Genomic DNA, 26,040 nt, shown 5'->3' on the forward strand with positions numbered 1-26,040 from the left:
CCAGGCATTATGTGATTATAATGTCTGAGGCATTGCAAGGATTTACTGGTACCTAACGTGTAGATTTAATCTTTTTTGTTGTTTTGTTTTATTTTATTTTATTTTATTTTTTTGAGATGGAGTCTCGCTTTGAGGCCCAGGCTGGAGTACAGTGGCGAGATCTCGGCTCACTGCAAACTCCGCCTCCCAGGTTCATGCCATTCTCCTGCCTCAGCCTCCCGAGTACCTGGGACTACAGGTGCCCGCCAATACGCCCCGCTAATTTTTTGTATTTTTAGTAGAGATGGGGTTTCACCGTGTTAGCCAGGATGGTCTCAATCTCCTGACCTCATGATCCGCCCACCTCAGCCTCCCAGAGTGCTGGAATTACAGGCATGAGCCACCGCGTCTGGCCGGATTTATTCTTAAGAAGGATGTAGCTCTACAATCTAGTCCAGTGAAAAGTCGGGGACTCACAAAGTTATGCAAGACAGGTTATGATGTGGGCTTAAGAAAGGTGTTGAGAGCTATGAGTAGAGATATAGAAGAAAAAAAGTGTAATATTTTCAAGAAAGAGTAGTTAGTTTGTATGTGGAGGCTATTTTTATTGCTTTTTTATTTTGATGTTTTAGTCTTGTTTTTTTTGAGACAGAGTCCAGCTCTGTTGCCCAGGATGGAGTGCAGTGGTGTGAGCATAGCTCACTGCCGTCTTGAACCCCCAGGCTCAAGTGATCCTCCCACCTCAGTTTCCTGGATAGCTAGGACCACAGGCATGCACCATCGTGCCTGGCTAATTTTTAAATATTTTGTAGAAACTGGGTCTCCCTATGTTACCCAGGCTGGTCTCCAACTCCTGGGCTCAAGTGATCCTCCTGCCTTGGCTTCCCAAAGTGTTGAGATTACAGGCATGAGCCACTGTGTCAGGCCAACACTGTTTTTAATATATGACTTGTAAGGCAAGTTGGGGGGCATTCATTCCTTATTAAGATGTACTGAGTTGAATAAAAGCCCCTCCAACTGCCAACCCCCCAAAATATATGCCCAAGTACTAAGCTCCAGAATTTGTGAATGCACACTAATTTGGATAAAGAATATTTGCATGTAATTAAGGTAAGATTCTTGAGATTAGATCACTCTAAATTACCCAGGTGGCCTTTAAATCCAATGACCAGTGAGTGTCCTTCTAAGAGACAGAAGAGAAGACACAGACACAGAGGAAAAGGTCACGTGGAGACAGAGGCAGAGACTGTAGTGATGTGGCCACAAGCCCAGGGACACCTGGAGCCACCAGGAGCTGGAAGAGGCAGGAAGGATCCTCTCCTAGAGCCTCCAGGGGGAGCGCACCCGTGCGCACACCTTGATCTCAGATTCCTGGTCTCCAATACTGGAAAAAAATAAACATCTGTTACTTTAAGCCAACCAAATTGTTGTTATTTGCTACAGCATCCGTAAGAATTAAAAACCTATAGGTATGAATTTTATGTTGCTGTCAAAAGTCTTCTTCTAGGATAAGTAGGTATTTCACCCAGATAGCTGTAGCTTTTTCTCCTCTTCATTGGGATCGGAACTCAGTTGATGTCCTCCATCCTCCTATCTCAATATTGATTTTACTTACTCCTTAATCCTAACAATGAGCCTTTTTATATTGCTTAATTAAATATCAGTGTCTTTCTGGTCGACATGAGACCAAAAACCTTTTTACCTTGGGTCTGAGAAAGAGCAGTATTTCCCCTCCTCTTCCTCTTCCTCTTCTTCCTCCTCCTTCCTTCTTCTCCCTCTTTTTAGAGATAGAGTCTCTCTCTGCTGCCCAGGCTAGAGTGCAGTGGCATAATCCTAGCTCACTGCAACCTCAAACTCCTGGGCTCAAGTGATCTTCCGGCCTCAGCCTGCTAAGTAAATGGGACCACATGTGTGTGCCATTATGCCCTATTTTTTTTTTTTTTTTTACTTATTTGTAGAAATGAGGTCTCACTATGTTGCCCAGGCTGTTCTCATACTTCTGGCCTCAAGTGTTCCTTCTCTTTGGCCTCCCAAAGCACTGGGATTACAGGTGTGAGCCACCATTCTTTGGCATGGTGGGGTATGCAGTAGGAGAGCAGTGGTGGTAGTAGTGTCTCCATATGGACTCTCACAAAAAATGGTGTGGGCGGATACTGGATGCCTACTTATTTAGGGGCATCTAAATTCCTGTGCTAAATTAGAAAATAGTGGCAGCTCTTGAAAGGAGTGATGGCGTGAAGGAGAGATACCTGGACCAACCACCACACAACCCTTATAAATAATTGATACCCTTGGTTTTGATGCCACATCCTCTTCCATAGTTGTTGGTTGAAATGACACGTGATTCCAGGTGAGCTTTTCCAGATAAATTGCCCTGGAACTTCAGACTTTGTCAGGTGAATCGATGTGGAATTTCAAAATGGGCTGGAATATCTAAGATGGGCATGTCCAATATTCAGCTCAGTGTGGGGAAACTGGTGGTGGCCAGGCCTGGTTGCAGGCTGAGTTGCAGGGGTGACAGTTCACCTGAGAAACAAAAAGACATGCAAGTCCTGGTTGATGAGGAGTGATTTCACAGACAGATAGTGACCGTGGAAGTCAATGTTGAAAAAACAGATTCAGGGCATAAGGGTGCAGGTTTGTTACACGGATATATTGCCCAGTGGTGGGGATTGGCCTTCTATCCCCCAAACAGTGAACATAATACCAGATAGGTCATTTCTCAACCCTCGTCCACTCCCACCTTCCCCCTTTTAAAGGTATCCAGTGTCTGTTATTCCATTCTATAGGTCCATGTATACCCATTTTTAGCTCCCACTTATAAGTGAGAACATGTGGTATGTGATTTTCTGTTTCTAAGTTATCTCACTTAGGATATTGACCTGCAGCTCCATTTATGTTGCTGCAAAAGATATAGTTTCATTCTTTTTCATAGATGCATAGTACTCCTTGGTGTGTGTATACCACATTTTCTTCATCCAATGAACACTTAGATTCATTCCATGATGTTGCTATTGTGAATTGAGGTGCAATAAACATGTAAGTATAGGCGTCTTTTTTTGATAACTTATTTTCCTTTGCATAGATAATCATTAGTGGAGTTGCTGGGTCAAAGGAGTAGATCTATTTTTAGTTCTTTGGGAAATCTACATACTGCTTCCTACAGAGGTTGTACAATTTACTTCTCAGCAACAGTGTATAAGCGTTCCCTTCTCTCTGCACTCTTGCTATAACATTCATCTGTTGTTTTTGGAAGTCAATGTTTTTCTACAAGACCTTCATATTGGCTATAAATAAAAGTGATACCTTGGAAGAGAGTCTATTTCTGGACAGCCAGAGAGGGAAATGGGAATGGTCAGCAAACATACCGGGATTATAAGAGAGCTTTGTTATTTTGGTCTGGCTTGAGTCCATAAATGGAGTAGCCTTTTAGTGGAACAAAATTTCTTTCATTATAATGGCAGTTGCCAGAGGCAATAACAGTGAAAGAGCCATTTAAAAAGTCAAAAACAGAGGAATCATTTGACTAGAACCTTCAATGGCTTTGAGTCACTATGCCAGACAGCTCAATTATCTTATCTCTGCCGTGAAAAGCTGTCTTTTTCTTGTACTTACATCTCTTGAACAGAATCTCACGTAAAACATGCCCTAATTACACAGTCCCTATTAGACACTACACCAGGGACTGCTTGGCTTTGATGGTGCCCAGATTCTCTGAAGTCTGCAGAAATCCACTGCAGGCAGAGGCATTTGGGTGGACCATGTTTCCAAGATCATCACTTTGTAAAAAACGGCTCTCGGGAGAGCCAATTTGCATGTAGGGTGTTCTGAGGAACCAGTGTCGTACTGCCATCCTAAGGCTCCCTTATGGCAATGCCCGAGTTATGTATAAGTACAGCAGCCATGGGTCTAGAGCTTAAGCCTCCTGCTTCCATGGAACCAATGCATTCAAAGGTTGTAAGGCACCTTTGAGATTTTCTAGGCTGGCGACCTAGTCCTATGTAGGAGAAAGATGAAGTCTAACAAAGCCAAGTGCTTTTCAGCCACGCAATATGTACCTTGATCCAGGGTCAGGTTATTCAGCCTTCTACTACACCAAGTTTTAGAATACAGTTTTTATTAGGTGGGAGTTAATTAATGTCACTGTTGTATAAAAGTAAAAAAAAAGTTACAGATGTAAAATATATAGATTATATATGTATCTATACACATAAGAGAAATAGATGGACAGATGGATAGATAGATGGATAACTAGAAGATAGAAAATTACACACATACATTCATACATACATATATACATAGATGATTGACAGAGAGAACAATATAGGTAAATGTAGATAGATGATAGATGATAGAAAGATAGATAATAGGTAGACAGATGTTAGATGGAATAGATGACAGATTAATGATAGGCAGATGGACTAGATAGATAATGAATAGATGATAGAAAGATAGACAATAATAGGTAGGCAGATAGATGATAGGTGGAATAGATAGATAGATGATGGATAGATGTATGGAATAGATGATAGATTATAGATGGAATGAATGGATAGATAGAATATAGTAACAGAATGCATCTACCTGAAAATACACGAGAGAAGAAAAAGAGATTGGGAGTTTTTCCACTCTATAACTTGGGGGCAAAGAAAATAGCATTAATGAAAAAGCAAAGAATGGGAAAATAGAAAATTTTTATTCAGAACCACCCTTCCAGCAAAAGAGAATGTAGGGCAAGCAAAATATTAAGCATTTTGTACTCATTTGTGTAGGCCGTGGGAACTACTACGAAAAGGTGGATGTTGCATGTTTCAGTACTTTTGTTTGTTTGTTTTTGAGACAGACTCTCGCTCTGTTGCCCAGGTTGGAGTGCAATGGCGCGATCTCAGCTCACTGCAACCTCCGCCTCCTGGGTTCAAGTGATTCTCCTGTCTCAGCCTCCTGAGTAGCTGAGATTATAGGTGCACGCTGCCACGCCCAGCTAATTTTTTGTACTTCAGTAAAGATGGGGTTTCACCGTGTTGCCCAGGCTAGTCTTGAACCCCTGAGCTCAGGCAATCCACCCGCCTCGGCCTCCCAAAGTGCTGAGATTATAGGTGTGAGCCACCATGCCTGACCTCAGTACATTTTTAATATACACAGAGCTTTGCCACATTTTGGAGGGTTGCTTGCTGTCGCAGTTTCTGGAGTTTTATTTTACTTTTTATGTTTGCGTCTCTCCCTTTTAGTTTGATGTAATACAATTCAATAGATTTTCTTACTAAAATAAAATCTCAGCCTCTCTCCATTGCATAGGATGAAGCAGGCATGACGCAGGACAAGCTCACTGGCTGGATTCAGACCCTTGAAGGAGGCCGGGCGCGGTGTCTCATGACTGTAATCTCAGCACTTTGGGAGGCTGAGGTGGGCGGATCACTTGAGGTCAGGAGTTTGAGACCAGCCTGGCCAACACGGTAAAACTCTGTCTCTACCAAAAAAAAAAAAACCCCAAATAACAAAATACAAAAATTAACTGAGTGTGATGGTGCGTGCCTGTAGTCCCAGCTACTCGGGAGGTTGAAGTGGGAGAATCCCTGGAACCTGGGAGGTAGAGGTTACAGTGAGCCGAGATCATGCCGCTGCACTCCAGACTGTGTGACAGAGACCCTGTCTCAAACAAACAAACAAACAAACAAACAAACAAACAAAAAACCAGAAAAACAAACCCAAAACAGACCCTTGAGAAGTGAGCATTCTGCAGTGTTCCATTTGGGAGCTGGCTGTTCTGCTTCCTCCTAACATCCCAAAGGACACAGGATGACCTGAGCTCCCGGGTACCCTGGATTTCCCAGTAAGAATTCCAGAGGTGGTGAGAGAAATGCAAATTGTCTCTGCAGAGCAGCAGATCCCAGAGCTTAAAGGCTTCTCTCTGTTCACAGATTGCTGCATGGGGATGAGAGGAAATAGAGGGTGAACAGATCTCCTGCTACTGCACACGCCACTTTTGATTTCCCAGCTGGTGTTTGAAGGCTGTGCAAGGTGTTGGATTGCAGGATGGTGGAGACTCAGATCATTGTGAATCTATGACCGTCTGGCCGCTTGCATCACCTCAGCCTTACCGCAGATACTAACCTTCATTCCCCACTCCAGCTATGCATTGGTTTTCTGCATACCACTTGGAATTTATGTTGGCTCTGAGTCATCCGACTCTCACATGAGAAAGAACCAAATAATGACCTGTTATTTTAAAAGAATGTGTCTGCATATGGCTTCTTGTCTGCTGAATATTACATTAGGCCTTTATGTTGAGTTTCAAATAGGCATTGATGTTAGCACCGTTTGATCACTTGAATGCACGTCATAACAGCATTTTAATGTGCTTACAGCAAGGGGGATGAGAGCATATCAAGGATGCACTTGGTTGTTATTAAGGTTAAAAACATCAAGACAGCTGGGTGCAGTGGCTCACATCTGTAATCCCAGCACTTTGGGAGGCCGAGATGGGTGGATCACTTGAGTCCAGGAGTTTGAGACTAGCCTGGTCAACATGGCGAAACCCTGTCTCTACAAAAAATACAAAAATTAGCCAGGTGTGGTGGTGCATGCCTGTGGTCCCATACTCAAGAGACTAAGGTGGGTGGATCTCTGGAGCCTGGGAAGTCAAGGCTGCAGTAAGGGAAGATCGTGCCACCTCACTCCAGCCTGGGTGACTGAGCGAGACTGAAAAAAAAAAAAAAAAAAAAAGAAAGAAAAGAAGAAAAGAAATGTACAATAGATTATTGTAAACTCCAGTCACTTGCTGATCTATTGAACACTATGTCTTTTTTCTTTTATTGAAGTGTATATTTGCAAAGTGGGAGGATTTCTTGAGCCCAGGAGCTCGAGACCAGTCTGGGCAACCTAGTGAGACTCTTGTCTCTACAAAAAAAAACAAAAGCCAGCCTGGCATGGTGGCACACACCTGTAGTCCTAGCTACTGGGGAGGCTGAGGTAGGAGGATTGCTTGAGTCCAGAAGTTCAAGGTTACTGTGAGCTATGATCACACCACTGTACTCTACTCTGGCAACACAGCAGAATCCTGTCTCCAAAAAATAAAACAAAAAACCTAAAAAACCTGGTATTTGTATCCAATAATCAAACTATTTTTATCTCCCTTCTCTGCTCCCTTCCCAGCCTCTGGTAACCACCAATCTACTCTCTGTCTCCCTGAGATCCAGGTTTTAAGCTCCCACATGTGAGAACACACACTATTTTTCTTCTGTGCCTGGCTTATTTCACTTAACATAATGACCTCCAGTTCCATCCATGGGGCCTCCTTTTTCACGGAGGATTTATTTTAGGAAACTTGCAATTGTGAGTTCTTTCTCTACCTCTTTGAGATGCAAATCTTCTCCCAAATTTTCTTCTAGCCTCTTGCTAGTTTTGCAACCCAGGAATGTCTTTCTCAAGACCTCAGAGCCATCCCTTTAAAATGTAATTATTGAAGGAGATGATACATCTGTCTCTCAGTCTTTGTAGAAGGGCAGGTTCCTAGTTTTGAAAAATTCCAATAAGCCAACACATAGCTTTACCGCATTTCCTAACCTCTTCCTAATGTCTCCAGTTCCTTCTCAGCATCTCACCCCAGCACTTAACTCTCCAGCCTTTTGTTTCAACGAAGTTAAGCTCCTTCTCTCTTCCGTATTGCAGTAGTCCTGACTGAGGCCTTCCTTGAAGGGTTAACTTGTCTGGTGCAATGTTTTCTTTGGCAATGTCCAGATCAAAGGATCCCACAGAAACACTGAGGATGATTTTCGCCTGAGAAAGGGGAGGGTGAGAAGATAGATTGGGAGGCAGCTGTGTAGGCAGGGGACTTGGCCACTCCCTAAACCTCTCCTCTCCCCGTCTCACCTGTAAATGGAGTGCATAGGCAGCGGTGCTTCTCCCCTGAGGCTGGGGCGATGGAATCAGTTAGACTATTGAGGGCATCTGGAAGGGCAGCTGCCTCAGGGTTAGTCCTCAGGGTACGGTGGCCAATGGGTTTCTTTTGATCGACTGTTGACAATGTGTTTGTTGAACGGCAGCCTGCACTAGGCGACACTGAAGCCACAGAAGACACCGCAGTGGGAAAAGCAGCATGAGCCGCTGCCCCCAAGGAACCTCAAAGCGCAGGCAGAGGACCAGCCATCCCAGCCGCACAGGTAAAGTGTGTCACCTGTCAGGTGGGCTTGGGGTGAGCGGGGGGGGAGTGTGTGTATGCGTGTGAGCACATGTGAGTGTGACAGCTAGTGTGACTGCATGTGAGGGAGTGTGAACAAGCGTGCGAAGGTGTGTGCAAGTGTGTCTGCATATGAGAATATGTGTTTGTGGATGAGTGCATTTGAAAGCCCGTGTGTGTGTGTGTGTGTGTGTGTGTGGTCATGAGGGTAAGTTAGTGACCAAATGCGCAGGATATGTGAGTGTGCATGGAACACTGTCAGTGTGTGTGTGGCAAGTGTGTAGGCATGTGAGGACAGGCGGAAGTGTGTCAGTGTTGTGATGATGGGAGTGTGAATGAGTGTCTGAGTGTGCAGAAAGGTGTGGAGTGAATGTGCATGGAAGTGTATGTGTAAACTATGAAGTCATGTAATGTGTCAGTGTGTGAGTGTGCAGTGCATGTGTGTGGGAGGGTGAGCGTGTGTGTTAGTGTGACTGCTTGTGGGTGTGTTCATGACTATGTGCCAGTGGGTCTGAGTGTGAGAGCGTGGAAAAGTGTGTGTGTAGTGTGACAGTGTGTGGCTGTGTGTCAGTGTTTATGAATGACAGCATGTGGAAGTATGCATGTGTATGTGTGAGTGTTGAGTATGTGTGAGTGTATAAGTGAGAGTGTGCATATGTGTGAGGCTGAGTGTGTGAGTGTAACCGTATGAGGGTGTGAATGTGTGTAAGTGTATGCGTGTGCATGTGATGGTGTAAGTGTAGGATTGTGATGCATGAGTGTGAGTGTGGGTGTGTTTTTCAGTGTATGACTGTGTATGTGTATTGTGTGTGGACCTGAGTGTGCTAGTGTGCAAGGGCAAGTGTAAAGGGCATGAGAATGCAAGTGTGTGTGTACATGAATGAGTGGGAGTGTGTGCATGGGAGTGAGTGCATGTGCCTGTGTGAGTGCACTCTCGAAAGCGTGGACGGGCGCAAGCCTCCCCCTCTAACTCCTGTTCCCTGCTGAAATAATCTTTCCCACCTCCTTCCCTGCCACCCCCACAGTGTACCCCGAAGAGTGCTGGCTTTCCTTCCCAGCACTCTGCCTTCTCCCCATTTCAGGCATCCCTGCACACCGGTGCCGTACAAGAAGGATGTACGTCTTCCCTGCATCCGTGGGTTCTGCACTGCAGGAGTAGCTCCCCACAGCTGGTCCCCAGACCATCGCCCATCCCCCCAATTGTCGCCCGAGGAGATGAGAGGGCTTACAACAGTGGGGACAGCTGGTGCCAGCCCCTAACCCTACTAAACTTCCATCGAGATCCTTACAGGGCTTTCCACTGGGAAAAGTTGGGGAAAACCCAGGAACATTCAGAAGTGCAGTGACACCATGTCTTGGATGGCTTAGGAAGGATGCCGCTTATCCTGGGAGGCAGGATTGCGTGCTGGAAGTCTGGGCAGGGGGCTGTTTGAATAGCTGAGGTGAGAAAGTGGGGGGAAAAGTGACATAGCAGGTAAAATACCAGGTAAATTAAAGCATAGCCATCTGAAGAAACAACGTTGGACTATATTGGGCAGATTTAAAGACTATTCCGTGTGGGCAATCATGTTATCTACCATGCCTCCCATTTTAAATTCATATTTTCTTAGAATGTTATTATTCTAACGTACATTTAACTATTTCCAAGCACAGAATTCCGTGGCATTTAGTACACAGCTTGCATAATATTGTACAACCATCATCTCCGTCTAGTCCCCGAACGTTTTTGTCACCCTCGAAACAGAATATCACCCCCATATTCATCAAGCAAAAGTTCATTTTAATTATTAAAAAAAAAGACAGGCATCAGAATTTTGAGCCCTAGTCCACGCTTTTTGTTTTGTTTGTTTTTTGTTTTTTATTTTTTGAGACAGAGTGTCGTTCCCTCATCCAGGCTGGGATGCAGTGGCGTGATCTCGGCTCACTCCAACCTCCACCTCCCGGGTTCAAGCGATTCTCGTGCCTCAGCCTCCCCAGTAGCTGGGACTACGGGTGCCCGCCACCATCCGGGCTAAGTTTTGTATTTTCAGTGGATACGGGGTTTTACCATGTTAACCAGGCTGTTCTTGAACTCCTGATCTGAGGTGATCCACCCGCCTCAGCCTCCCAAAGTGCTAAGATTACAGGCGTGAGCCACCCAGCCCGGCATTTTTGAAAAGCAATTCTTGATTTCATTTATTTTAAAAGGATCCTCTCTCTTCCCTCTGTTATGGTGATTTTTTTGTGTGGCTTAAATGGTAAATTGAACCCACTAGATGGCACCAAACACTAGCATTTAAAAAAAAAAACACAACTCAGAAATCAGTGATTTTTGACACATTCTAGTGTTCTTTCTTAGACCTTCATGTGAGGTTTAGCTGGGGGGTGAAAATGCATGAATGACAATGTTTTTGCAATGGAAGGAGCTATCTGGTGCAGAGAACCCATCTATATAATTATTATTGCATCATCGGTCAACCAGGTGTTCTTAGAATGTGAGAAAAATACAATTTCCCCATCATTTCCAGGTGAGGTCAACCAAAGGTGAGTGAAACTGGCTCAGTCACCTGCTTGGGACACTTCCAAGGTAAATGCTGCAGGCTCCCAGAGAAGAAAATCAAATACACAGGGATAATGAGACTGTGCAAATTAAAAAAAAAAAATCATAATCGTAGTGGAATAGCTTAATTTTTTTTTACAGTGGAGGTATTTACCTGTCTGAGCTATTAGGAATAAAAATGGTATCAGTGAACACATCTTTGTCTACAGGCTATTTCTATTTTTTTCTTCTGGTTACATGTTTAGGTTCACATGCTGCACTGTTTTTCAAAAGTTGTTTCACTTTACACCTGAGAATGTAGGAGGGTTGTAGCTGCTTTATATTCATTGCTTGTTATTGTCAAGCTTGAAAATGTTATTTGTGCTCATGGTCATGTGTCTTTAATTTGCATTGCTCTGATCACTGATAATGGTGGGGATCTTTGTTTATATACCTATTGGCTTCGTGTGTGTGTGTGTGTGTGTGTGTGTGTATTATTGTTCTGTGAAGTATTTGTTCATATATTTTGTCAGTAGTCTATTGGGTTGCTTGTCTTTTGTAATTGAGTTGTTTATATATTCTCAATATATAATAAATATATTTTATGTAATATTTTCTCCCAGTGTGTGGCTTATCTTTTCTTTTATTAATGATGTTGTTTAAAGAGAATTTTGAATTTTGATAAAGTCCACTTCATCAATTTTTAAAAATATTATGGTTCATGCTTTTTGTGTCCTAGCTAAACAATCTTTTCTTTTCTTTTCTTTTCTTTTTTTTGGCAACCTCCACCTCCCGGGTTCAAGCAATTCTCCTGCCTCAGCCTCCCGAGGAGCTAGGATTAGGCTAATATTTTTTTTTTTTTTACTTTTTTTTTGTAGAGATGGGATTTCATCATTGTTTGCCAGACTGTTCTCAAACTCCTGACCTCAAGTAATCTGCCCGCCTTGGCCTCCTAAATTGCTGGGATTACAGGCATGAGCCACCACTGAGCCCTAAATAATCTTTTCTATACCAAATTCAAGAAGAGTTGTTCATGTGTTTTCAGCTAGATGCTTAATAGTTCAGCTTTTTCATTTAGGCCTATGATACATTTTGATACAACCTTCTAAATAGTGTGGAAAAAGGGTATTTTTTTTTTAATTCCTAAAAGAATACTCAGTTATTCTTACACCATTTCTTGAAAAGCTTATTCTTTCCACATTGAGTCAATTGACCATGGATGTGTGGTTCTATTTTATATCATTGTTTTCCCTGTCTGTCCTACTGCCTGTGACACATGATATTGATAGTTGCCTTCTAGTAAGTCTTGAACTTCAGAAGCACATGTGCTCTAATTTTGTTGTTCTTTGTCTAAATTACTTTGCTATTCTAGGTCCTTCGCATTTGCAGGTAAATTTTGGAGTTGGCTTGTCAATATAAAAAAAACCTAATGAAACACTGATTGGCATTTCGTTGAATCAGTAGATCAAGTAAGAGGAAATTATCACCTTAACAATGCCAATACTTTCAAATAATAAAGATGATATATCTCTCTATGTATTGGTCTTCATAAATTTCTCTCATCAACATATATATTTAAAAAATTTCAGTGTTCAGGTGTTGCATGGATTTGCTAAATCTGTCTCTCAGTACTACTTGCTATTGTAAATGACATTTAACATAATTTGTTTTCCAACTTTTTGTTACTAGTATAATTTAACTTTTTTTTTTGAGATGGAGTCTTGCTCAACATGTTGCCCAGGCTGGAGTGCAGTGGCACGATCTCGGCTCACTGCAAGCTCTGCCTCCCAGGTTCACGCCATTCTCCTGCCTCAGCCTCCCAAGTAGCTGGGATTACAGGCATCCACCACCATGCCCGGCTAATTTTTTGTAGTTTTAGTAGAGACGGAGTTTTTTCACCATGTTAGCCAGAATGGTCTCCATCTCCTGACCTCGTGATCTGCCTGCCTCGGCCTCCGAAAGCACTGGGATTACAGGCGTGAGCCACCATGCCTGGCCTAATTTAATTTTTAAAATGAGCAATGTATTCCGTGACCTTCTAAATCCACTTATTATTCTGGTAGCTTTTCTGCAGATACTAGACAATTTTCTACTTGCAAGATCATGTCATCATGAATACAAATATTTTACTTCATTCCAATACATGCCCCTTCCTTCCTTCCTTCCTTCCTTCCTTCCTTCCTTCCTTCCTTCCTTCCTTCCTTCCTTCCTTCCACTGAATAGGATTCCCAGTAATACCTTTAACCTTTTTGTTTTACCCAAAAAGCTAGGCAGCTGCACCCTGCATTCGTGTTTCATCTTTGGTCTGCCTCAGTGATGAATGCTTTCTACAAATATGGCTGTCTCTGTGATTTCTCATTCAACACCATTTTCTCTTAATGTTGAATTTAGACTGGTTGCAGAGGAGCTCTTACCATGAGTCCATAGCACACTTTCCTCATTATTGCCAACAAGAAGTATTTGTCTTGGACTTCTGGTTTCTCCTTCCACGGAGAACTGATTTTTCCTGGACATTAGAATTTGCAACCAGGGTTATTTTCTCTCTTTTTTCACAGCCCTGTGTGGCTTCCACTGCTTGTGATTCTGAATATCTTCTATCTCTTATTCTCATAAAAAGGAAGTTAGTGTTTCTGTTTTTCACCTCTATTGTGTTTTTTGAAATGATTTCCAAGTAGAGGAGAGTTCAAGATGGACTTTATTACACCATTTCTAACCAGAAATATTTCTCTTAAATAAGCGTTGTAGTAACACGGTCTTGAGTCAGCTAGGAATAGTGGGTGAAGATGTAAAAAGACTTACACTATTTCCATTTAGTAATGGGGCTGACTTGGTGACATAAGAGGATTTCTTGATGAAGAAGAAAATCAGAAAGGTTATATTTGTGAATTTCATATGCTAACCAGCTCTTTGTAACTTTTAGTAATGTATGTTAATGTTTAAGCATAACATGTAGCTATTTTAACTATCAGGAATTTTAGAACTAGCTTTCTTCCTGAATTGTAGTAAAAATCAACTATTTATGCAATGGGAACCTTTGTCTAAATCAAAAAAGAAAATAAAAGAAAAATCAGCGATTTAAAACTAAAATAGTATTATTTTTGCCTCTTTTCAGTGATTTCTGGTCTCTTTTGATAACTTTAAAAAATTGTACTGTCACATCTGTGCTATTATATAATGCTGGTCGGTTCTTTGAATAGTTTTTAGATTCAGATTGAGAACTTACATTTTATGGAAAGTTTATTCCAAACTATTCATAAATGCAAAAGCGATGGAGAATAGAAATCATCATAATAGGACATTAAAATTATATTAATTTTCTGTTAAGTACTGAGTTTATGTTCTGTCTATATTGCAATAATATTTCTAAAATGAAAAATAAATAGTTTCAGGCCATTTTTGCTTTTTATTAAGCATGAGAACCTACTCTGTCTTACACATTTTGAGGGAAAAAGTTGCTTCCGCTGGCAAGCATTAGAAATGTGAATATTAAATTATTTATATTCAGTGAGGGTACAGTTGAATAATAGCACATTATATGGGATCATTTAAAAGTAAATGGAAAACATTATCTGAATCCAAATATACAAATACATGCAAATGGCATGCTATTGTGGTTCGGTTAAATAAACGCCCCTAGGAATTTTAAGAAAACGTGCGTTGCCAAATCAATTTGTGTTTGGACATTGAAAAGAACATAATAAGACCTAGAAGAGGGGGCACAGCTTTTTCAAGTTTTCAGAATTGTCTTTTCTTTTACTTTGGTTATGTACAAATTAAGATTGCGTCTTGAAGAGAGGCTATCGTAAGTGTGTGTGGGGAGTGCGGTGGGTGGTGTGGGGTGGGACGCTCCCCATGGACACTCCCCATGGACTCATTTAGAGTTTAAAAATAAGGCAACATTTCCTCCCATTATTTTGGTCCATTTTAAAGGTTTTAATGCATTTTAAAATTTAATCATATTTGTTCTTCTGTTTGCCAGGCACCATGCGAGGTGCCGAGGATGCAAAATTGAATAGAGTCTTCCATCGTGGATTTCGAAACTAAAGAACACGGTAGGCAGACAGACAAATGGAAAATCAGCAGTAGCTGAATGGTGATGTGTGTAACGCACGCATGTGATGTGTGATTGCTTGCAGACCATGCAGATTTGCATGCAATACCCAGGAAGCCCATCGAAATAAAAGGACTTGTGAAATGGAGTCACGCGTTTTCTTTATTTTTTACATGTTATTTATTTCTTCAGTATTTCCAATACTCTCTCCTTCCTGTTTTTGCTTATTGCACTCTCTCCTTTTCATTCCTTCCTCCCTCCCTACCCCCCTTGCTCCCTCCATGCCTCTCTCTCTCTCTCCCCTACCCCTTGTCTATCTTTGTACATACATATAGGGAAGTATGCGTAAAACATATAACGGATTGAGTTTAAAGAATAATTTATAGGGCCGGGTGCGGTGGCTCAAGCCTGTAATCCCAGCACTTTGGGAGGCCGAGACGGGCGGATCACGAGGTCAGGAGATCGAGATCATCCTGGCTAACACGGTGAAACCCCGTCTCTACTAAAAAAATACAAAAAACTAGCCGGGCGAGGTGGCGGCGTCTGTAGTCCCAGCTACTCGGGAGGCTGAGGCAGGAGAATGGCGTGAACGCGGGAGGCGGAGCTTGCAGTGAGCTGAGATCTGGCCACTGCACTCCAGCCTGGGTGACAGCGAGACTCTGTCTCAAAAAAAAAAAAAAAAAAAAAAAAAAAAAAATAAATAAATAATTTATAAAATTAACTTCTGTTACCCAGGTTGAAAAACAAAACAAAAAATGCCAACCCAGTAATGAAATGTTCAGTCATTCTATCTTTTGTATTGTTTTATTGTCTATGTAAATATCCCTCAACAATACATTGTTTAGTTTTGCCTGTTTTTGAACTTCACATAAATGGTATCATAGGGCATATAGTTTTGTCTGACTTGGTTCTTTCACTATCATGATTTTCAAATGCATTCATGTCGATACATGTACACAGAGTTTATTCATATTCATTGCAGTTTTATTGTGTGAATCTACCCTATTTTCTTCATCGAACCCAATGTTGATGAGTGCATAGGTTGTTTTCAGTATTCTCTGGTCATGGGCAATGTGGGTATGAATATTTGCTCATGGGCTTTGGCCTTTTTTTTTTAATTGCAGGACCCTAGAGAAAGAGTATGCTCAAGTTAACTAGAAAATGCTCACTGATTCCAAGGTGGTTGTGGGACTATTTTATTCTCACCAAAAAAAATGTATATGAGAGCTTGACTCCTTTCTATTCATACCAATACTTGGTGCAGCCAGACTATTAATTTTTGCCATCTCTTGGCAAGCAATTTTTTAAAAGTTTGCATTTCTCTCATTATTATTGAGGTTAAGCATTGTTTTATAGATAGTCTGGCCAATGTTTATTCAGTCTCTCAATAAGCGGGTGTGTTTTTCAAGTTTCTGGATGTTGTGACAAAGCAGTTTATAACTTGTACAGATAGTTTTTAACATTTCTGCTTCCTTAAGTGGTCAAGAGATGTATCATTATGCTTTTTATTAATTTGTATAAGTTTAAGAGGTACGGGTACAATTTTGTTATAGGTATATTACCTACTGCCTTCTGGGCTTTCAATGTATCCATCACCTGAATAATGCACATTGTATTCATGACAGAATTTCTCATCCCTCACCCCCTCCCACTCTCCCACCCTTTGGAGTCTCCAATGTCTATTTTTCCGCTCTCTATGTCCATGAGTGCACATTCTTTAGCTCCCACTACAAATGAGAACATCTGGCATTTAACTTTCCAAGTTATTTTACTTAAGATAATGGCCTTCAGTTCCATCCATGTTGTTGCAAAAGACATGATTTCATTTACTTTTATGGCTGGATAGTAATTCCACTGTGTAGATATACCGCATTTTCTTTTTCAATTTTTTATTTTCATAGATTTTATTTATTTATTTTATTTTATTATTATTATTTTTGTTGGATATGAAGGCTCGTTCTGTTGCCCGGGCTGGAGTGCAGTGGTGTGATCTCGGCTCACTGCAACCTCTGCCTCCTGGGTTCAAACGATCTTCCTGCCTCAGTCTCCAGAATAGCTGAGACTATAGGCGTGAGCCACCATGCCTGGCTAATTTTGTACTTTTAGTAGAGAGGGGGTTTCACCATGTTGACCAAGCTGGTCTCAAATTCTTGACCTCAGATGATCCACCTGCCTCAGCCTCCCAAAGTATTGGGATTACAGGCGTGAGCCACTGCCCGGCCTGGCCTATGCTTTTCGACCAGCAACAACAGCCAATGATTTCAACCCTTAGACGGGGTGACCTGCTCCACTCCAAGGAAGATTTCCTGTTTCTGCCTGGCCAGTATTAAATCAAACAATAGCCCTCAGCAATTTAATGGGCAAATCACTCCTCTACTATTAGCCAGGGGATCCACATCTATCATTTGAGAGATCAGCTGTTATTCTGTTCTTGGAACGACTCAACTTTTGTAAAACACAGAAGGCTGTCCGTATACCATCCCAGAGCCACCTGTCAATTGGGTTAACTGATTGTCTTCTCTTTTTCTTCTTTCCTGGCCTGGCCCTAGCCAAGTGTCTTCTCAGACAATTGATTAGTGAGGTGTAAATATAAGTCATTCAGCTGACTCTTTCAATTGCCTTTTGAGAGTATCTTTTTAGAGTATGCAGATGGAGTTTGAAAATGATCTACTGAAGTTTTTGTTGCTATGAGGAAGAATATAAAAGGACAATGTCAATGCTTCACTTTCTTACTCTTTCTGGTCCATTGGTTAAAAATTATCTTTTGAAAATTGTTTTTCAATTCCCTAATAGAATTGTAAAGCTTACTTACTTACTATATCTTGTATAACAGCTGCTCAAGTCCAGGCATGGTGACTGATGCCTGTAATCCCAGCACTTTGGGAGGCTGAGGCAGGAGGATGGCTTGAGTTCAGGAGCTCAAGACCAGCCTGGGCCACATAGTGAGATCCTATCTCTACAAAAATTTTTGAAAAGTTAGCCAGATGTGGTGGTGTGTGCCTGTAGTCCCAGCTACTCAGGAGGCTGATGGGGGAGGATCCCTTGAGCCCAGGAGTTCAGGGCTGCAGTGAGCTGTGATTGCACTGCTGCACTCCAGCCTGGGTGAGTGTGAGATCCTGTACCTAAAAAACAAAACAAAACAAACAAACAAAACTCACTTAAAATGTTGCCAAAACCCAGATCAGTTTGGAAAGGGTGAAGATTTGTGTCTGTGGAGATGTTCTCAATAATACATTTAGTGAAGCAACAGTCTCGTGGAAAGGAATGCAGGCATGAAAGAATGCACTCTAGGTTCTGAAAGTGTTTCTGGAAGTCACAACTGTGTTCCATCAAGAACAGCACCTCTGAGTATACGGATAGCTCTAAGGAGATTACCTTGAAAGAGTCAAGATTCTTTATCTGTGTACTTTCACAGATTTAAATAAAACACGTGTATTTTAGAATCGTCAGTGTTGCCCTTAAATGTCATGCTTGGTACTCCCCAGTACTAATAGTTTCTGCAGCTCTATGTGCAGAAAACACAGATCTTAAAATGGAAGTTTTGGGGCTGGGCGTGAGTGGCTCACGCCCATAATCCCAGTACTTTGGGAGGCTGAAGCAGGAGGATGACTTGAGCCCGGGAGTTTGAGACCAGCCCGGGCAATATAGGGAGATCCTATCTCTACAAAAAAAATTAAAAAAATTAGCTGCATGTGGTGGTGCACACCTGTCGTCTCCTCTACAGCTATGTGGAGGCTGAGATGGGAGGACTGCTTGTGTCCAGGAGGTTGAGGCTGAAGTCAGCTATGATCGTACCACTGCCCCCCAGACAAAACGATAGAGCAAGGCCCTGTCTCAAAAAAAAGGAAGTTTAAACGAATACATTTCTGCATTCTTTTTATTCATCTCATACCACCAAATGGCAAATGCAGATGCTTCATTTTCTTTACTCAATCCCTCAATAAAAACATGCTGGAGAATCAGATGCCTTTGTGTTTGTCAGTTTTGATTTGGGGATAAATAAAACATTCTGATCCCTCTATGTTCATTGCCCAAGAGTATTTTATGTATTGAATTTGCTTGAATTATTCTGAATTAATGACTTGCTTTTTTATGTGCAAATATGTTGAGCATAGGTCTAAGCTAGGTAGTATAATTTTTTTCTGGCCTCCTAAAAATTCAAAAGTTTTAAGAATATTTTTATTTTTTCTTGATTATGAAAATAACATGAACGCCCTTTGGAACTGGTGATCTCCTGGGGAAGATAAAGTTATATACTTATAAATAAATAATAACTCCGGTTCAAGGATCACATAAACTTTCTACAGAGAAAATAGCACGAGAAGTTGACACAAGACAAAATTGAGCTGTATCTATAAAGTATCAAAAGTCACTAAGTGAAAAAAGCCAATTATGAATGTTTAATCAATGATTTAAAAATTTTCATTTTTTAGCCTGTACATCTGGCTTTCTTTCTCGTTCCACAAATTTGAGCAATTGTATATCTGTAGTACATAAATAACTGGGTGAGAAGCATAACTAGGCAATACAATATTATCTCCAACAATATTTTGACTGTTTTGCCAAGTAGAATGAGCACTTTCATGGTGTATAGTCATAGATCAATAATTTTTCTCTTTGCATTTTAAAGACATTCAAAGAAATTTAGATAGAGTGCATGAATAGAAGGCCTTAATATTTTCTCATTTTCCTACTTCTTGAGAACAACTTGCTAAACACTTGCACTGTATTGACCTTTAAAGATGCTCTTATGAGGGAGAAGTTTTTTTGTTTTTTGTTTTCGAAAGGGTCTTGCTCTGTTGCTCAGGCTGGAGTGCAGCGGCACAATCACAGCTCACTACAGCCTCCACCTCCTGGGCTCAAATGATCCTCCTGCCTTAGCCTCCTGAGTAGCTGGGTCTACAGACTGTGCTACCATGCCTGGCTAATTTATTTTATTTTATTTTACTTTTTGTAGAGGTGGGGTCTTGCTATGTTGTCCAGACTGGTCTCAAACTCCTAGGCTGAAGTGCTCCTCTAACCTCAGCCTCCCAGTGCTGGGATTACAGGGGTGAGCCACCTTACCCTGCCTGGAAGAAGTTAGATCCAAAGTTCCTTCAGGGAGGAATCCTTCTTCATTTTAAAGTTCTGTTTTCCCTTATTCCAGAGCCATGTATTAAAAAAATTAACGTATCTTTTTGCCTTTTGATTACCGGATTCTTCTGTTTGTCCCTTAGAATATTTTACCAGGCATATAACGATATATGGCAATAATTAGACTCCAACTATTTGCTATGAGAAGCAAATGTATTTATTCATTGGTGTTTAATCTTGGCATGAAAAGAAGCCAAAAACCATAATTTAAGCAGTTAACACATGATTTATTGTTAAAGGGAGAAAGTCTAATGTTGTAAATTATTTCTCACAGCAAACTTAAAGTCCACATATGCTTAATCTTTTAAGAGCTAATCTTTTTCTTCTATTATTAAACATCAATGCACTTGAGCATTTTTTGTTTGTTTGTTTGTTTTGAGACAGGGTCTCTCTTTGTCACCCAGACTTGAATGCAGTGGCATTAGCATGGCTCACTGCAGCCTCAACCGCCTGGGCTGAATTGATCCTTCCGCCTCAGCCTCTCAAGTAGCTGCGACCACAGGCATGCACCACCACACCTGGCTAATTTAAATATATATATATTTTTTGTAGAGATAGAGTCTTGCTATGTTGCCCAGGTTGCTCTTGAACTTCTGGGCTCAAGTGATCCTCCTGCCTCAGCCTCCCAAAGTGCTGGGATACCAGGCATGAGCCATCATGCCCAGCCTGCCTGGGCCTTTCTGAAAAACATCCCAGTTTTTCAGGAGAACAAAGAGGGTTTTCTCATTCTACCAACAATAGAACTTCTCTGAAGAGAAGTGGGTGCACTAGCAAAGTAGAATTGGTTGCAAATGACGGATGACTGCACGCTTGGCATTGATAGTGAGTCCTGGCCTTCTCACAGCTGCCTTGGCAGTAACATCTATCAGCAGAGAATGTTTCACGGAAAGACGCTGGCCATGCGTCCCCTTTTCTGGTTCATAAAGAGTTCAGCATGAGGAACTATCAGTCAGAGAGAGAGAGAAAAAAACGGACACTTTCTTTTCCTGAGATGGAAATTTCATTGCTTAAATGATAAATATACTTACAGAACAGCCAAAGAGATGGTGCTTTAAAAGACATCAAAACTAAAGCCAATTCTCTTTTCTAAAAGAAACATGATGTTGTAATATTTTGATGTGGCTGCTGTAATTGTGTGTGCAAGTACTTATACAAAGAGTGGGGACAGGACAATTTCTTAGGAAGTTGAAATTATGAATTCGAGTGAGTCCAGACCCTGTCAGCTCAAGTTCAGATTTGAAATGTGGTGTTCACATGCCATTTCATTAAGCTCTTGAAATACATTGAAATTAATGATATCTATTTTGTTTAAAAAAATTGCTGTAAGCAGGGAAAAAAAATCACAGGTGGTTACATGGATGACAAATGTTCTACACTGTAAATTTCTGGAAATTTGAAATCCATACAAAGTTAAACAGTCGGGTGTGGTGGCTCATACCTGTAATCCTGGCACTTTGGGAGGCCGAGGCTGAAGGATCATTTGAGGTCCGAAATTCAAGACCAGCCTGGCCAACATGGTAAAACCCCATCTCTACTAAAAATACAAAAATTAGCTGGAGGTGGTGGCAGACACCTGTAATCCTAGCTACTTGGGAGGCTGAGGCAGGAGAATCATTTGAACCCAGGAGGCAGAGACTGCAGTTGACTGAGATCACACCACTGCACTCCAGCCTGCGCTACAGAACAAGACTCTATCTAAACAAATAAACAAAACAAAAAAACCCCAAACCCAACCAAAAAAAGTTAAACACCAAAACACTGAGAATATGTTGTTGTTGTTTTTTCCTATGAAACCCATGATGTATCACTTTGGGGTCTTTTACATTTCTCTTCCATCTGTTTTTCAACTTATAGTAATAATCAGATCATCTTTCATAATTCAGAGTCATAGATTTGTTATTTGTGGACCTTTTTTGATATTAATTTGCAATGTCACAAAATTTTTCAGCATAGACTCTCAAAAACTGGCTACGAACATAGTATGATTCAAAATACATTTGCAGAATGGAGTTTCCATTTTTATGGTCCAAAACAATTTAGTTGAAGGAAAGGGGATACATTTGTAATTGAGATGGGATGGATGAGGGCTTTGTCAACTTTCTAGGATTATACTTCATTATGGAGAAATGCACTGAAATTTCTAATACAGAGAAGTGTGATTTTCTACATGTGTATCTTTTGTTATTTAAATGGAAGAGATATGGGGATTATTTCACATTTATGAATTTTTAAAATTCAGGCCACAATGATGAAAGCAAGTGAACATGAGGACGATTTCATAATTAGGACTTGTAACTTTCCAGGAGCTAGATCAAAACAAATTTGAGTCAAACGTGGGGTTCAGTATCTCTCATAGTCACCTGTGTGTTGCTCTGAGTGGTAGCAGAGATGCAATAGAAATGAAAGTATGAAAGAGGAAAGATAAGATGTGGTTAAGAGGATGGAGAAAATTAGGAACAAATCAAAGGACAGAGAGAAAGACAGTAGAGGGAGAAGTTGAAAGGAGAAATTTTAAATCAGGCTGCCACAAAACACAACTTCTTCTTACACTGTGAGCATGGAGAACTGTGATTTCCTAAGGAAGAAAATACCTTTATTTTCTGTGCATTATGGTCTATGCTGTGTTGACTATTTTGTGCAAACATGTTGTTCTGCCTTGAGGTAAAAAAGAACACAGACTAATAGCTTACAGGAAACAAATTCTCCCAGCAAAGTCATAACTGCTCTCAGCTTCTGCTTCTGCAGAGAGGCAGTGCTGAGTGCTGGAAAGAATCTAGGCCTGGGTTTTGGAAATTCTGGGCTCACAGTCTAACTCTATGATTTTGGGCTGTGTAAACTAAGAAGTATCTTCTGGGAGCCATTTCTTCAGTAGTACAACGGAAATGAAACACACACACACACACACACACACACACACACACACACAAACACAGAGACAGAGAGAGAGAGGGAGAGAGACCAGAGAAAGAGAGAGAGAGAGAGAGAGAGAAGGAATTACTATTATTGGAGAAGTTTCTTAGCAAATATTTGAAGAATGAGTTTTGTTCAGTTAGCTGAATCAGCCTCCACTGAATGGCTAAGCTCTAATTCTAGAAGAGTCTCTCTTTCTTTATTTTTAAAAATTATTTGAGACAGGGTATTGCTCTGCTGCCCAGGCTGGAACGCAGTGGCGTGATCATGGCTCACTGTAGCCTCAACCTTCTGGATTCAAGCAATTCTCCCACCTCAGCCTCTTGAGTAGCTAGGACTATAGGCACACATCACCACACCCAGCTAATTTTAACTTTTTTTTTTTTTTTTTAGAGATGGGGGTCTCACTTTGTTGCTTAGGTGGGTCTCAAACTCCTGCGCTCAAGCAGTCTTCGCACCTTGGCCTCCCAAGGTACTGGGATTATAGATTTCTTAATGTTTATTTTTGCTTCCTCCTAGAGCTGGGAGAGGAGACTTAACTACTAGAATTCTCATTGTGTTAGAACTATTGCCCTTCACCTGGTCATCTCTCCTTAAAATCCACTTACTATAGCTTTAGCAATGGTGTGTCTTTAACATGTATGGCTGGGCACAGTGGCTCATGCCTGTAATCCCAGCACTTTGAGAGGTCAAGGCAAGTGGATCCCCTGAGCTCAGGAGACTAAGACCAGTCTGGGCAACATGGCGAAACTCTGTCTGTACCCAAAATATAAAAATTAGCTGGCTGTGGTGGTGCATACCTGTAGTCCCAGCTACTCGGGAGGCTGAAGTGGGATGATTGCTTGAACCCAGGAGGTCAAGGCTGCAGTGAGCTGAGATTGCACCACTGCACTCTAACCTGGGTGACAGAATGAGACCCCATCTCAAAACGAAACAAAACAAGTATGTCAGACCCCTGAGGTAGGGTCTCCTTTTCTGGTGCAGGTTAGCCCAACAGTACTCAAAGCCTGTTCCATGAAGTAGCACCTCCAGCAGGACTGGAGAGCCCAAAAGATGCAAATTCTTGGATTTTCCCATTTGCCTACTAAATCAGAACCTCTGGGGTGGGGTTCAAGAATCCATGTGTTGTCAGGCCCTTGGGGTGATCCTTATGTGAACTAAAGTTTGTGCAGCCAGGCTCTGCTGGAAAGTACATTGGACAGGCAGTCAAAATAGGGCTTTTCTTCTCATCCTGACTAACAGTTAACTTTGTGAAGGTCACTTCATCTCTTTACGTCTTAGATTCCTCCATAAACCCCCTGCTTTTTGATGGTGTGTCGAAGAGTGCAGAGACTGCATCATGGACAGCAGGACAACAGAAAATGCAGTGTGCTTGGTTTCACAGTGTGATGACTTAGGGAAGCTCGAACCATTATTTGGCTTTCTCTGTGTGGATTTGGGCAACACAGCTGGGCTATAAACATTGTCTTTGAAGAATAGCTTAAGGAGATGGCACTAGACCCAACTTCCTTCTCTGCTGGTTTTTGTATCTGCTGTGGTATGTTTTTTTGGTTTTGGTGGGCGGCAGTGAGCATTAACTTGGACATAATGTGAATAAAACTTCCAAATAATAAGTGCTCTTTCCGAGTTGAATAGTCTGCTGTCATGGGAGCTTTCAGGCCACATGGCCCATCCTCCAGGGTGAGGAGAGAGATTCTGGAACTAGGTGAGGCGCTAGAATTCATGGCTGTTGATACGTCTTCTGACTGTGCAATTTTTCTTCAAAAGCTAGTGACCTCATGACTACATATAAATGCTTTGTGAATGAAAACAGTGTCACCGGAAGAAAAAAATTGGTTAAAGATGGTGAGAGGCCCTGTGTGGTGGCTCACACCTGTAATCCCAACACTTTGGGAGGCTGTTGAGGGGGTCGCTTGAACCCAGGAGTTTGAGATCAGCCTGGGCAACATAGTGAGCCTCTGTCTCTACAACAAATATAAAAAATTAGCTGGGTGTGGTATGATGCCAGCCTGAAGTCCCAGCTGCTTGGGAGGCTGAGGTGGGAGGATTGCTTGAGCCCAGGAGGTTGAGGCTGCAGTGAGCCATGATCCCGCCACTGCACTCCAGCCTTGGTGGCAGAGCTAGACTCTGTCTCAAAAAAAAAAAAAGATGGTGGGAAAAACAAGCAGTTGAGTATTTCAAACAATGCTAATAAAACTGTTTAAAAGTTTATAAGAAAAAAGTAAGCTACTTTGAACATTCTGCAGGAATACAGCAAATATATTCTTATACTGCTCATTAAAATACATTTGAGGCACCTGATGTCAACTTATTTTTCCCTTGACCTACCCTCAGGATGTGGAATAAACTTGATTGAACTCAGCTTACGATGGGATTAAGTTCTTCCCAAAGTACAGTGTAATACATTTCACTATAATTCCAAATTATTATTACAACAGTCACACCTTGACAAAACAAAAGAATTGGAGTTAATAAACATCCTAACTCTTGTTGTTAAGATTTTATCAGGTATTAATTTTAAAATTAGGTGTTAAATATTCATTAAGTATGAAGTAATGTTACATATTAAATATTAAGTATTCAATATTTAAAATATTAATTGTAATATTAAACAGCAGAATGAAGTTACACATTGGTTATGAATTTAAAATATTTCTTTGTGGATTTAATGTGTGCAAATGCAGGTTCTTTTTTTCTTTTTGTTTTTTTGAGACAGAGTCTTGCTCTGTCATCCAGGCTGGAGTGCAGTGGTGGAATCTCGGCTCACAGCAACCTCTGCCTCCTGGGTTCAAGTGATTCTCCTGCCTCAGCCTCCTGGGTAACTGGGATTATACGCATGCACCACCACGCCCAGCTAATTTTTGTATTTTTAGTAGAGATGGAGTTTCTCCATGTTGGCCAGGCTGGTCTTGAAGTCCTAACCTCAGGTGATTCACCCGCCTTGGCCACCTAAAGTGCTAGTATTACAGGCGTGAGCCACCGCGCCTGGCCAGATTTTTTACATGGATATATTGTGTCAGGGTGAAGTCTGGGCTTTTAGTGTAGACGTCAGCAGAATAGTGTACATTGTATGCAGTAAGTAATTTCTGCAACTAGGTGAGGAGCTAGGATTAATGTACCTGAATACTGTACAAGATACACTCCCACCCCCACCTATTCTAGTTTCCAATGTCCATTACTCCTCTTTCTATGCCCATGTGTACACATTATTTAGCTCCCAGTTCTACGTGAGAACATACAGTATTTGACTTTCTGATTTTGAATAATTTCACT

General features: G+C 41.3%; 1 long non-coding RNA gene across 1 annotated transcript; it reads right to left on the reverse strand.

Moving 5' to 3' along the window:
* Positions 1–596: 596 nt before the first annotated feature.
* On the reverse strand, positions 597–8,081 carry LOC105523266. The gene is made up of 2 exons (XR_001003568.1): positions 7,849–8,081; positions 597–2,505 (listed from the first exon to the last, which is right to left on the reverse strand). It is a non-coding gene; the product is annotated as an uncharacterized LOC105523266 (long non-coding RNA).
* Positions 8,082–26,040: the final 17,959 nt, after the last annotated feature.

This window comes from Colobus angolensis, unplaced genomic scaffold (assembly GCF_000951035.1).
Source record: "Colobus angolensis palliatus isolate OR3802 unplaced genomic scaffold, Cang.pa_1.0 Scaffold459, whole genome shotgun sequence".
Classification (NCBI taxonomy): Eukaryota; Metazoa; Chordata; class Mammalia; order Primates; family Cercopithecidae; genus Colobus; species Colobus angolensis.